Below are 12,976 nucleotides of genomic sequence, written 5' to 3' on the forward strand. Positions count from 1 at the left end.
TATATATATATATATATATATATATATATATATATATATATATAATAGTTTATTGTTGCTTAATATTTATTATATATTCCCATATGTATTAAAGTGTATGTATACATATCCTTATACATACTCACATATACACAATATGGTATTTTAATATTGTTTCCTCTACACATAAACCTTTCTATAATAAAAATACAGGAAAAAAATCACAGTATAATACTTTAACCATTAAATATGGTTGGAAGTTAAAGAAAAGAACAGAGCCAACCAAGAGAGCTAAATGATTGTACCACACAGAAACAAGTGTGTTACTTTCTCATATTCAATAACCACTGCTCCTTTGTAATTGTTTCTTTATTTGGGCAAAATATTTTGCCTTTGTACTGGCTATGACCAGTTTCTTGTGTACGAAATTGGCCACACTTTCTGCAAGTCTTTGCTTTTACAGTACGATTGTATGACCGTTTGGTTGGGGTGGCTGTGTCATTTGCAGGTGGGTTAGAGGAAATGGCTCCAGGGTTAATGCTGGAAAATGGGGCTGGGCAGGGCAACAGTAAGATCTGAGACACAGCAGGGGCAGTGGATGTGTCAGGAGCCAATGGGTGTAGTGCTGTCGGCCTGGGATAAATTGTCCTTAGCTGGCTGAACGTGACTGAACGCTGAGGGTGTAAGGCTGATGGCTCAAATGAAGTTGCTGTGGCAGATGTACAGGCAGCTGCGGGCTGGATCTTTCTAATCTTTGTTTTTGCCTGTCCAGCTGTGTCTGGTGGCATCTGGTAGTTATGCAACTGGTGGCTATATTGTGGTGGCACAACAGGCTGTACTCGTGCTGGAGGCAGAGCATCCAATGCCACTGGACGTGCCTCTGGAAGCTCCAGCCCTTGCAACAGCACTGAGACCTCCTGACCTTTTAAGCGTTCATTGTGCCATGTTGTAAGGGTCCTCTGGTTTACCTCAACTAACTGAAGCGTTGTTTCACTCATCACCGTCCCATTGCTCAGGATTAACTGCCGAATTCTTCTGTAATCACGAAGAATGAGTTCCCATCTGGACAAAGATTCTTTCCGCTGTTTTTTGGGGCTTCGGTGGATGTTACATAACCTTATGAAAATCATTTCAACAAGGCGACAGCAATTAGGCCACTGTGCTGGAGAACCGCTAGAACCCAAAACACATCTCTTTGTGCTTTCGACACCAGGAGTGAAGACAGCTTTCTTTTTAGGGGACCTGAAACGTCCTGTAAGTAGCCTGTCTTGATGACGAGCAGCATACATCACCCTGTCTTTATCAAATTGGTCCAGGTTCTGCCACAGACCCACAATGGTCGCAACTTGTTGGCTGGTAAGTGTGAGGCTCGTCTGTGTGCGCAGCTCCACTAGACACTCCGCCAACTCATCCAACCCGGTCCATTCCAGGAATGCAGTGCTCGTCAACAGCCTGGAAATATATAACTGTTGGTTAGGTAATTACGTGCTGTTAAGTAAGTTGTGGATTTGCTGCTTAAGGGCGAATGACTAAATAAATGACAATTGGTCTAGAAAAGGAAATTTTACCATTGCTGAGGGCAGTGGTGTAGCTGATGGAGTCTGGACACTGGGCAGCGATGCAGCGATGCAGCGGGTGGAACCTGAATGCTGGGCAGTAGTGCAGCTGAAAGAGTCTGGACACTGGGTACTGGTGGAGCCGGGACACAGGGCAGCGGTGCAGCGGGTGGAACCTGGGCGCCGGTCAGAGGTGCAGCTGAAGGAGCCGGGACACAGGGCAGCGGTGCAGCGGGTGGAACCTGGGCGCCGGTCAGAGGTGCAGCTGAAGGAGCCGGGACACAGGGCAGCGGTGCAGCGGGTGGAACCTGGGCGCCGGTCAGAGGTGGAGCTGGCGGAGCCGGGACACAGGGCAGCGGTGCAGCGGGTGGAACCTGGGCGCCGGTCAGAGGTGCAGCTGAAGGAGCCGGGACACAGGGCAGCGGTGCAGCGGGTGCAACCTGGGCGCCGGTCAGAGGTGCAGCTGGCGGAGCCGGGACACAGGGCAGCGGTGCAGCGGGTGCAACCTGGGCGCCGGTCAGAGGTGCAGCTGGCGGAGCCGGGACACAGGGCAGCGGTGCAGCGGGTGCAACCTGGGCGCCGGTCAGAGGTGCAGCTGGCGGAGCCGGGACACAGGCAGCGGTGCAGCGGGTGGAACCTGGGCGCCGGTCAGAGGTGCAGCTGAAGGAGCTGGGACACAGTGCAGTGGTGCAGCTGGTAAAACTGGTGGACCTGAAAGGACTAAGTCATCTGATGCCACAAGATGTGCCACTGTGGCTTCCTCTCCCAACAAATCAATAAAACCCTCATCCTCTTCCACTTGCTCCTCCACATCTATCTCCTCCAGCAACTGAGAAGTCCTATCAGACGTAGGGCACATGTCCTCCAGGGGCTGACTATTCTGCCTCAACAAGTATTGCACTCCAATGAGCGCCCCTGAGCAAATATTTGTAACAAGAAATGTTTTTAAAGGAAATTAATAAGAAAGGTTTATTCTGAAATGCACTAAATATTTTTTGTTGTCAGCTTCTGCATAAACAAAAATATGTAATTCAGAGGGCATCATAAAAAGACAGGATTTCTCTATATTCTATTATGTATTTTAATTTCTGCCCTGACACCTAGAGCAAAGAATCCAACGTAAAAAATTCTGGTACTATAATTTTTCAGAAGCACTTGTAATTGTAACAAAAACATACTACATTGTGAACTGCATTTATCAAAATATCTTTACCTGTGTATACTGCAGGTGGAGTGAAGCTAGGAACCAATTTACTGCCATACAACTTATTGTAGTTCTCATTGACAGAGTAAACTAGCTCCCCTGTGTAAGTACGCAGGGTTGAACCTCCACCTGCAACAGCAGCTGCAGCCCGGTCCTGATTCCAGCGTAACAAACCTTCCAAGAGGTAAATCTGGAAGTTCAGGCTGTTTGCGCTGTTCCCTGGAAAAGAAATAGAAAGCCAAACATTGTTTTGAGAAACTGCAAAAGAGAAAACATTATTTGTTAACTGCAAATATCTAAATAAACAGGAATTAGTGGCAAGATGTGGTATATTCTGTCGTGACAAACCTGGAATAAATCTGTTTAGGTGGCAGTGAAATGATTCCAATGATGTGGAGCCTCTGGCACACCAATATGTTTTTAGAACCATCCCGCCCTTAATTATGGTTCCAGTTTCTGTGTAGAGCAGCACATCTGGAGGGTCCTGAATACAGGTGACGTGCCGCCTCTGGACATGCCAGATGTGCTGCATCCTCACACTGTCAAGGAGAGGAACACCAAGGGCGTCATTCCCCTTGCCACCCATGAGCTCTCTGATAAGCATATCAAGGAGGCGGACAGTGGTTTCCTCTCCTCGTGTTCTCCTCCTGCAGTGTTGGGCCAGCTCATCTTTGCTTATATGACGGTCAAGCTCTGCCTCCGTCATTGCAGGCCAGCCCTGTTGGGTGAGTTGCTCCCTCTTGGCCCTTCTCAGCAGAGTGAGATCCCCTGCATCCCACTCAAAAATACAGGACGACAACCTAGCCATAAAAGTAGGGTACAACTGGTGGGCATCTGTGGTGCATCCTACTGCCAGACGGCGCATAAAATGCCAAATGTCTAGGCGGACGATGACATCAGGCCAGCCGCTGAACCGCCTCTTCAGTTTAGTCTCTCCCACTTCCCTGCAACAGTCACAGTCCACATACAAGATAGTGGGGGGATCAACACCAGCTCTCTGGTATCTCTCCATGAGCCCTGCAGCCATGAGGTCTAACCCAGCCCCTTCATTTGCAGTCAGGACACTCATCAGCACCTGACCTATCTCGTTGCCTACTGAGGTAAGCCACTGTGCTGTGCCTTTCGCAGGCCCACTCAACTTCTTGGTGATCTGAAAGAAACAATAAACATAGCAAATAATACAACATAGATTCAAATCAGTAACATTGACAAATAAAGCTCTTTTGGTCTAATAATACATTATAGATAAGGGTACAGTCATTAAAGCAGTTCCTCTGACCTTCTTAGTTGAATCCATTTTTAAAATTGATCCGTACGTGGATGTAATGCTGGCCTTAATGTGATCAAGCCTGTTGAGGATGTCCTGACTGTATACAGTGAGGAGCCATTTGTAGCTGGGTACTGGAGCAAGTGGTGGTGGTTCCTGGAAGTGCGGTGGATGCAGGCCAGGATTATCCAAAAAGGCCACACACTCTGATGTGTACCGAGCCACACGTTTTAACCACTCCTCACTGTGGTTCTCTCTCAGCTGGCTGATAATCCTCACTGGGCCATTCCCCATGCCCCTCTCACGCAACAAGCGAAGAACTCGAATGTCACAGGCATACCTTGGAAAAAAGTATTCATTCAATTATCTTATTATCAGGTATCTAATTATTGTAGGAAATATTTATCAAAAAAGGTAGCATATGAGTGAACATGACTGCAAAATAATTACTTGCGTGTGAGAATGACCCTGAATTCAGATCGATGAGCCAGGTCCAACTGCTGCAGCACAGCATGACTCCAGGACAGGTAGCTGGTTCTACACCTTGTACAGATCAGGGTCTCTGTCACCAGGTTGTAGTATCTGTCAATATCTAACACCTGTCGTACCCTCCTGTGCAGACCACCACCACACAGCTGATGCCTGGCACAGGCAGGGTTAGTACACTGGAGCCGCACCTTCCATAGCCTATATGGCATCCAGAGCAAGAGCCGCTGTGAAAAAAATCTATCAGGGGTTGGAGCTTGGTGGTACAACAGGGCTGGTGGTGGGGGGTGATACCACAACTGTAAGTTTTCACGCAGCTCCAGCTTTCCCTTTGCACCAACCCTAAAAAGTGCTTCTGACACCCACTTCTGGTCCTGCTGTGGCATTGTCTGTGGCCACAGTAGTGGGAGATCCGAAGGGTCTTCTGGCTGAGTTGAGACCTGCTGATTTTATCAAAAACACTGGTTTAAGTAAAAGCTAAGACAGCATTAAATGACAAAGGCATGTTTATATGTATTTTGAATGACATCTTACTGGGCTGCTCACAATAGCAAACTCAGAAATAGTCGATGGTGTTGCTGTTTCTTTGATGCGTTGTGATCTCTGAGCTGGAGGAAGGAAGAAGAAAGAAGGAAGAGGAGGACTGGATGGCAGGCCGATGAGGTTTGGGGGATGGAGGAGGACGAGGATCAGAGGGTGGGCATGAAGCTGCAGCTGAATGCTCTAATGTCTGTGGAGTCAAACGATATTATGAATCTATTAAGGGAATTGTGAATTTTTTTTAATGAAATAAAATGATGTAGTGATGATGTCATGATAAAGTCATGATGTCTTTCATATTAACCTGAAAGGTTTTCCTCTGGGTGCTCAAATTGGGTTTTGCTGCTGCCACATGTGAGCCTCCAAACCTTGACTTTTCAAACTGAAAAAGGTTTGTCATAGTCAGTGATAACAAAACCCTAACACTATAGGAAAAGGTTGAGATGTCTGCAGTAATGTCTGCAGTAATGCCTGCAATAGTAAGGTCTGCTTACCATTGACAATGTCAGTTTGGCTGTCTTTGCAGGACGTGACACATCACTGATGGAGGGTGTGCTTTGGGCAGGGGTGCTCTGTGTTGCATCCACTGTGGCTGGTGGATGAACCTGTAATACATGCACAAACATATACCAGACATAATATTATACAGTCTTCCTAATTTGAGTTTAGATATAAAGACACATTGATATTGCAAGCACATCTATTTATGCAATTTGAACTAGGCTAATTGAAGTTACCTTGTGAAATCCGCAAATACACTTCTGAGCTTCCTTCAGAAGGGTGGTCTGCCCCCTCATTTGCAGAGGGCACTTTTCTATCTGTGAACATAAAGTATAGCTATGACACTGTTGTCCATGTTATCTTAAAACAGCCATAAGTCATCATAATTATATCAATATTACATTGTATTTACATTGTAAATAATAACTTACCCATAAACAAAAATAAAAATAGCACAATGTATTATCATACGAGTTCGCCCATGAATCTAACTGCATAATTTACCTTCTGATACAACTCATGCCATCTTTTTTGTCGGGGGGAAGGTCTATTCCCCTCCCTAGATGGCCAAACTCCTGTTCGGGCAAAACTCTGCAGACGCGCAAGCCAGTCAGCATCGCTCATGCCTTTGTGTGACTTAGCTGAAGCCATGTTGTTGCCTGAAACAACAGAATATGTTACACTAACTGCCTTTGTAGCCCGACAACACGGCATTAACCCTCCTTTTGTGTTCATTTCATGTTAGTTAGTTTAGTGTTCCTGGTCCAAAATGACTACCACATTATAGCAGATTATGAATCCACAATAATAGATATATATTCACCTAATGTTGTGATAGATCTTTTTATGAACTTAAGTTTTTATGAAAATTACAAGTTTTGAACTTCTGTTTGCTATTTATGGCCTGTATCCCTCATTGACCTGGGCTCATACAACTTGTTTTTGAGTAAAAAAAGCATAATGTATAAACATATTGTACTCATCCATTCACTTCTAATGATTGGTCATTTTTGACCGGGAATACCACAGTTATGTGGTATTAAACAAGTTAAACAAAACACCCAAAATTTAATCAACATTATCCAAATTTATTTTTTGTGTTCAGACCCAGGTGAAAAAATACTACAGTACTATAGTGTTTTTGAACCATAGGCTACTATAGTATATTGTATATATTATAGTATTTACAACACTTTGTTAATGAATGCTACAACATACTGTAGTATTAACTATAGTGAACTGATAAACTGTTATAAATACTGTAATATGCATTAGTTTTTACTACAGTAAACTATATTGTAGTATAATATACCCTATAATTGTAGAAAACCTAGTACTAGTAATTGGTTTACATTACTATAGTTGTTATATTACCACAGCAACTATAGAATTACCACAATAAATTAATTCAAGTACTTTACTATAGTATGGTTCAAAAACACTATAGTATTTACTATAAATTACTATAGTATTTTTTTCACCTGGGGATGCCTACTACATTTTCAGAGAGAATAATAAGAGGGTTAACATTAACAGTTACATTTTATGCCAGTTTAATTTAATGGTAATGTTACAGTAGTCTATTCCCAGTAAACAAAAGAACACATACTATAAGATTTACGTCACTATCATGTCTATCATACTATCATACTATACTATCATGTGTAATTACAAGTAAGTTAGGTAAAAAAAATAAGGTTTGCTAACTGAAGTTACACCAAGTCAGACAGCACCGGATAAAACTATTTACATTACAAATATATAGCTGTTAGGTTTACACATCAATGACAGTTAACGTTTACCTGATCCAGTTGACTGAATTATAACAGCTGAGGTAATCTTGGGCTAATTTTACGGAGCCAATCTTGCTATTCATAAAATACAAAAAACGTATGCCATCTTATTAACAAAATATAAAATAACATACCTGAGCGGAGATTGGAGAGATCGACAAAAATGGACTACGTGCGGTAATTGGTGTATGAAACATCGACCTTGCAATTTCATTGGACTGCCAAAATGGAGTTCGTAACTTAATTGGATTGGATGAAATGCGCTCAAAGATGGACAAAAATGGACTACGTGCGGTGATTGGTTTATGAAAAATGGATCGTGCAATTTCATTAGACGGCCAAAAATGGACTTCGTAATTTAATTGTTTTTTTTAAAGATGGAACTCGGTATACTATTGGATTGATTTTACAGACTTGTGGTTGTCAGGTACCGCCATTTCGGCCAGGTCCGGGTGCGGTCTGGCCCACGGGGATTTCAGTGAGACCGCCAGCCACTTGCGAGAAGCGAAAAAAGCTGAAGGTCCCAGAGGGCAAAGCGTTGGCCCATACGGGGATCGAACCAGCGACCTTGGCGTTATTAGCACGACGTTCTAACCAACTGAGCTAACCAGCCTTGTCACGACAGGGGTTGCTGCCCAGTTTCCCAGAAATATGCTCAGTTGGGAGAGCGTTAGACTGAAGATCTGAAGGTCCCTGGTTCGATCCCGGGTTTCGGCAGTGAAGCCACGGCTGTGCGTTTTTTAGTCGAGAGGGTCCAGTGACCAAACGCCGCCACCTAGCCACGCTGCTGCCCGCCTCTCAGACGTATCGCTCGGAGAGCGGTGGTTCCATGGTGTAATGGTTAGCACTCTGGACTTTGAATCCAGTGATCCGAGTTCAAATCTCGGTGGAACCTTTGTGTCCCTTTTTCGGCAGGGGGAGAAAAACAGAGGCGCTGCGCAACTGCTAACGTAACTGTAAAGAGGCGGTGAAATTGGCATTCTCAAAGCGACTCGGGGAAACGTGGGCTTAAACGGCAAAGCCTTCACTGGCTCTTTGCTACGGCGCTTCTAGGCTGAATGACTTCATTCTCTGCGGCTCGGTGCGCAAAGGCGGCTGTGGCCGAGGTTCCATGGTGTAATGGTTAGCACTCTGGACTCTGAATCCAGCGATCCGAGTTCAAATCTCGGTGGGACCTGCTTTTGCCACGAATGTGAGCAGGACCCCGTCCGAAAAACCTTTTCAGCAGCAGCGAGCCTCAAGAGCTCATCCGGGGAGTGCCCCATCGTGCCATAAAAGCGCAGACTGTCCCAATAGGGAAGTGAGCGTAAAAGGGCGGGGCGCCACCTGGAGAATGCGGGCATCGATCCCGCTACCTCTCGCATGCTAAGCGAGCGCTCTACCATTTGAGCTAATTCCCCTGGACGGTGGAGCGAAGGTGTCCATCGCTCTCAAAGACACCGGCGAGGAGCGACCCCTAGCAGGTGTGCAGGCGCTGCAGCGGGATTTCCAATGGGCACAAAGAAAAGAGACCCTATTTCCTCTGTGCTGGTGACTTTGCACTGGCTACTGTTTAGTTGTAGGTTTAATTAAAAGATTGTGCTTTCATTTTTAAGGCCCTTCTTGTTCTCGCTCCACAATATATGTGTGTGGACGCTCAAGACGCTGCCTCCAGGGTCACTCGGGTCGTGCAGCCAGCTTCTCCTCTCTGTTTCCCGCTCTGGCTTAAAGTCTAATAGACATCTGGGCCCGTATGTATAAATCTTCTCAGAAATGCTCTTAAGAACAGTCTCAAGTTTTGACTTAAGTGTCAAAAAATTCTTAGTAAAGAGTAGGAGTTTTCTAAGAGTAGGAGACTTTTATAAAAAAAGCTAAAAGCAACTTTTAGTAAAGTGTAAGACGGATTCTTAAGTGCTGACTTAAGTGTTGTGAACTAAGGACTACAATGATGTCAACTCAAAATGGCCGCCCTTAACCTCTGAATCAGCCAATAGCGAGCCTGGAAGGGTGAAGTCACAGCAGCACAATACCAATCATTTAATGTTATTATATAAAACAATAAAAAGAAAAACACAAACGTTTTAATATTTAAATTGATTTAAAAGCAATAGCTTTGCGTTGTGCAAAATTATCACAAATTACTATTGAAGGTGTGGAATCTTTTTCTATTGATATATGTCTCCTCATTTACAGTTAGAGCAATGATGTGTCATGAGTTCATCAATGGCTCCGACAACTCCAGGGAAGCCCACAGTCAACGTAAAAGTGTCTTTCTTTTGCCGCATGGTTTGATGGTCAGTTGGAAAGTCAATGAACTGCCATAGAGTAGAGGCCAATTGTGATGTCCAGCCATATGAAAATTGACATCTTCAACCTTAATTCAACTTAATTAAACTTTTAAAAATGTGTTAAAAGATGTAAGCACATCGACTAGCTGGAGTCAGTTGTTTCATGTGTGATAATGAAATGAAATTTCAAATTATTTCAAATTATGTTTGGCCAGTCTGTCATACAAAGAAATTATGAACACATGCAAAAACAAGAGAGAACCAATTAAATATAAAAAAAAAAAACGGATTTTGTTGTATTCAATGTCATATTTTAAAACATTTAAATAATATTAAAATAAAAATATTTTTTCTCATATTTTGATGGTTTAAGCGAAATTGTTTGCGATTAACAAGAAACTCTTGTTTGTATTTACTCTTGTGTACTGTCATCTTTTGTGCTTCCTTGTCGTTCGTTCATCATCTGCGCTTTATTTTTCGTGAAGCATTTTGTTTCGCGTCAGCTGTGATAAACAGACACCACTCTCATTACGTGTGTAACAGTGGCCAGACTCTGAGAGTATTGCAGGTAAACTACTGCACACTGACGCCCGCTAGAGAATGAGGTGTTTAACATCATTGGTAGTGCATTCGCCACACATGCCAGCAGCGATCGGGCTGGGGTTGTTGACCACCTCAGAGCAGGGTAGCGACTCAGAGGTTAGGATTGGAGTGCGAGTATTGGTGGCGGCGCAATGAAGAGAGGGGTGTGTTTGTTTAGGTTGATTTCAAATAATCAACAGTGTTCAACAATGAATTTGAGAAATCGCATACAGCACCTTTAAATGTATTAAAATGCATTAAACATATTCATTATTGTTTAAGTAATATTTATTCAATTTATTACATTTATGTAAAGTTATTACATTTCTTATTAGGTCAGTTACAAAAAGAATTGTCAATCAAGTTTATATCATTTTATCAACTCCATGTCATCATATAACTCCAATACATCATATCTTCACTGGAAAGCATATATCTCCTCTTTTTTGCTGCCATCTTGTTACTCTTAACTAGGTTAAGACACCTCTCCAGCTCTCTTAAATAATTTAAGAGCTAAGACCTAGTCTTGACACTTAGGAACCTTTCTAAATCACACTTATTCTTAAGTCTAAGAATAAGAGTAAAATTACGTCATTCTTAGAATTTTGACACACTTAAGACTAAAATTTTACTCTGAGCTGCTTTTATAGCTGTCCTCGCTGAGCACTGGAAGAGTCTCCCTCTTCATCTTGGGTCCACCGTCACCGTTGGCATATTTTGAATCCACACAGAAGACCACTGCTGTTGTTTTTCAATGGGCTTCATTATAAACAACCCCCTTGGCTACCACAAGATTGTGATTCGCTATCAGAAGTGAGTTGTGTGGTCAGGAAAGCTTGCACCCACCAGGAACGTTACAGGGTGAGTACTCCCAAGCAAGCTTCATTACAACTTCAGTTTGGTTTTGCGCAAAGCAAAGCATCAAGGTTTGTCTTGCCGTTGTTTTTGTCAACGTGTTTTGGCGACGCTCATTGTGTCTTGAGCCATGCAAACAGCCATGTTTGCGGCCAGGCAGCAGCAGGGAGGCCGTCGCTGTCGGCTCGTTGGTCTAGGGGTATGATTCTCGCTTAGGGTGCGAGAGGTCCCGGGTTCAAATCCCGGACGAGCCCGTGCTTCGGCTCAACTTTTAATCTCGCCAGCCTGATTAGCGTTACGGGCCATCAGCATATTTCTGGGAAACTGGGCAGCAAGCCCTGTCGTGACAAGGCCGGTTAGCTCAGTTGGTTAGAGCGTGGTGCTAATAACGCCAAGGTCGCGGGTTCGATCCCCGTACGGGCCAACGTTTTGCCCTCTGGGACCTTCAGCTTTTTTCGCTTCTCGCAAGTGACTGGCGGTCTCACTGAAATCCCCGCCGGCCAGACCGCACCCGGACCTGGCCGAAATAGCTCAGTTGGGAGAGCGTTAGACTGAAGATCTAAAGGTCCCTGGTTCGATCCCGGGTTTCGGCAGTGAAGCCACGGCTGTGCGTTTTTTAGTCGAGAGGGTCCAGTGACCAAACGCCGCCACCTAGCCACGCTGCTGCCCGCCTCTCAGACGTATCGCTCGGAGAGCGGTGGTTCCATGGTGTAATGGTTAGCACTCTGGACTTTGAATCCAGTGATCCGAGTTCAAATCTCGGTGGAACCTTTGTGTCCCTTTTTCGGCAGGGGGAGAAAAACAGAGGCGCTGCGCAACTGCTAACGTAACTGTAAAGAGGCGGTGAAATTGGCATTCTCAAAGCGACTCGGGGAAACGTGGGCTTAAACGGCAAAGCCTTCACTGGCTCTTTGCTACGGCGCTTCTAGGCTGAATGACTTCATTCTCTGCGGCTCGGTGCGCAAAGGCGGCTGTGGCCGAGGTTCCATGGTGTAATGGTTAGCACTCTGGACTCTGAATCCAGCGATCCGAGTTCAAATCTCGGTGGGACCTGCTTTTGCCACGAATGTGAGCAGGACCCCGTCCGAAAAACCTTTTCAGCAGCAGCGAGCCTCAAGAGCTCATCCGGGGAGTGCCCCATCGTGCCATAAAAGCGCAGACTGTCCCAATAGGGAAGTGAGCGTAAAAGGGCGGGGCGCCACCTGGAGAATGCGGGCATCGATCCCGCTACCTCTCGCTTGCGCCTGCTGCTTCCTACCGATTGAGCCAAAGTAAGCCCAAAGTAAGCCCACATGAGCCAATCACGTTCCTCTGCCGTGTTCCTCTGCTTACTTTTGACCAATCGCGTTTCTCTGCTGTGGCTTACTTTTGACCAATCGCGTTCCTCTGCTGTGGCTTACTTTTGACCAATCACGTTCCTCTGCTGTGGCTCACTTTTTTTGACCAATCACGTTCTCTCCCGTGGCTTACTTTGTTTTGACCAATCGCGTTTCTCTCCTATTGATTACTTTTGACCGTTATTATTGTCATCTTTGCAGCGCACTAGGTAACGTTATCTAACAGCTTTGGGTAAGGCTATGTTTTAATTATTATTGTATAACGTTAATTATTTTAGGCGAAATTCGTTTGCCGTTTTGAAATTAAAATATGTTATTTATGTGAATCGTGTAAGTTATATCCGAAGGGGTGGGGGCGCGGGCGCTTTACTAGTTACAACTCGAAATAAACATGAACATCTGAAGGTAACTTATGTTAAAAAATACTGTACTAACTTATTACCAATCCGTATCCGTAAATATTTTATAGCATATTTTATATTTTAAATAAAAGTAAAATCTTTTATAGCCCCGTGTATGTTAGACATTAACTTCTGTTAAAAAAAAATGCGCTTCGGTACAGCTTAGCGCTAAATTACTGCTCCCCATTTGAATTTAATTCGGGAGAAA

At 44.3% G+C, this 12,976-nt stretch overlaps 8 non-coding genes across 8 annotated transcripts; 7 read left to right on the forward strand and 1 right to left on the reverse strand.

Annotated features, from left to right (window-relative positions):
• Nucleotides 1-8,149: 8,149 nt before the first annotated feature.
• On the forward strand, nt 8,150-8,221 carry trnaq-uug. Its single transcript has one exon. It is a non-coding gene; the product is annotated as a tRNA-Gln (tRNA).
• Nucleotides 8,222-8,431: 210 nt separating this feature from the next.
• On the forward strand, nt 8,432-8,503 carry trnaq-cug. The gene has a single exon. It is a non-coding gene; the product is annotated as a tRNA-Gln (tRNA).
• A 150-nt stretch (nt 8,504-8,653) lies between these two features.
• On the reverse strand, nt 8,654-8,726 carry trnaa-agc. The gene has a single exon. It is a non-coding gene; the product is annotated as a tRNA-Ala (tRNA).
• Nucleotides 8,727-11,212: 2,486 nt separating this feature from the next.
• On the forward strand, nt 11,213-11,284 carry trnap-agg. Its single transcript has one exon. It is a non-coding gene; the product is annotated as a tRNA-Pro (tRNA).
• Nucleotides 11,285-11,380: 96 nt separating this feature from the next.
• trnai-aau lies at nt 11,381-11,454 on the forward strand. The gene has a single exon. It is a non-coding gene; the product is annotated as a tRNA-Ile (tRNA).
• Nucleotides 11,455-11,550: 96 nt separating this feature from the next.
• On the forward strand, nt 11,551-11,623 carry trnaf-gaa. The gene has a single exon. It is a non-coding gene; the product is annotated as a tRNA-Phe (tRNA).
• A 106-nt stretch (nt 11,624-11,729) lies between these two features.
• trnaq-uug lies at nt 11,730-11,801 on the forward strand. The gene has a single exon. It is a non-coding gene; the product is annotated as a tRNA-Gln (tRNA).
• Nucleotides 11,802-12,011: 210 nt separating this feature from the next.
• Nucleotides 12,012-12,083, forward strand: trnaq-cug. Its single transcript has one exon. It is a non-coding gene; the product is annotated as a tRNA-Gln (tRNA).
• The last annotated feature ends 893 nt before the right edge of the window (nt 12,084-12,976 follow it).

The sequence above is a fragment of the Megalobrama amblycephala genome, linkage group LG14 (genome assembly GCF_018812025.1).
Source record: "Megalobrama amblycephala isolate DHTTF-2021 linkage group LG14, ASM1881202v1, whole genome shotgun sequence".
NCBI lineage: Eukaryota > Metazoa > Chordata > Actinopteri > Cypriniformes > Xenocyprididae > Megalobrama > Megalobrama amblycephala.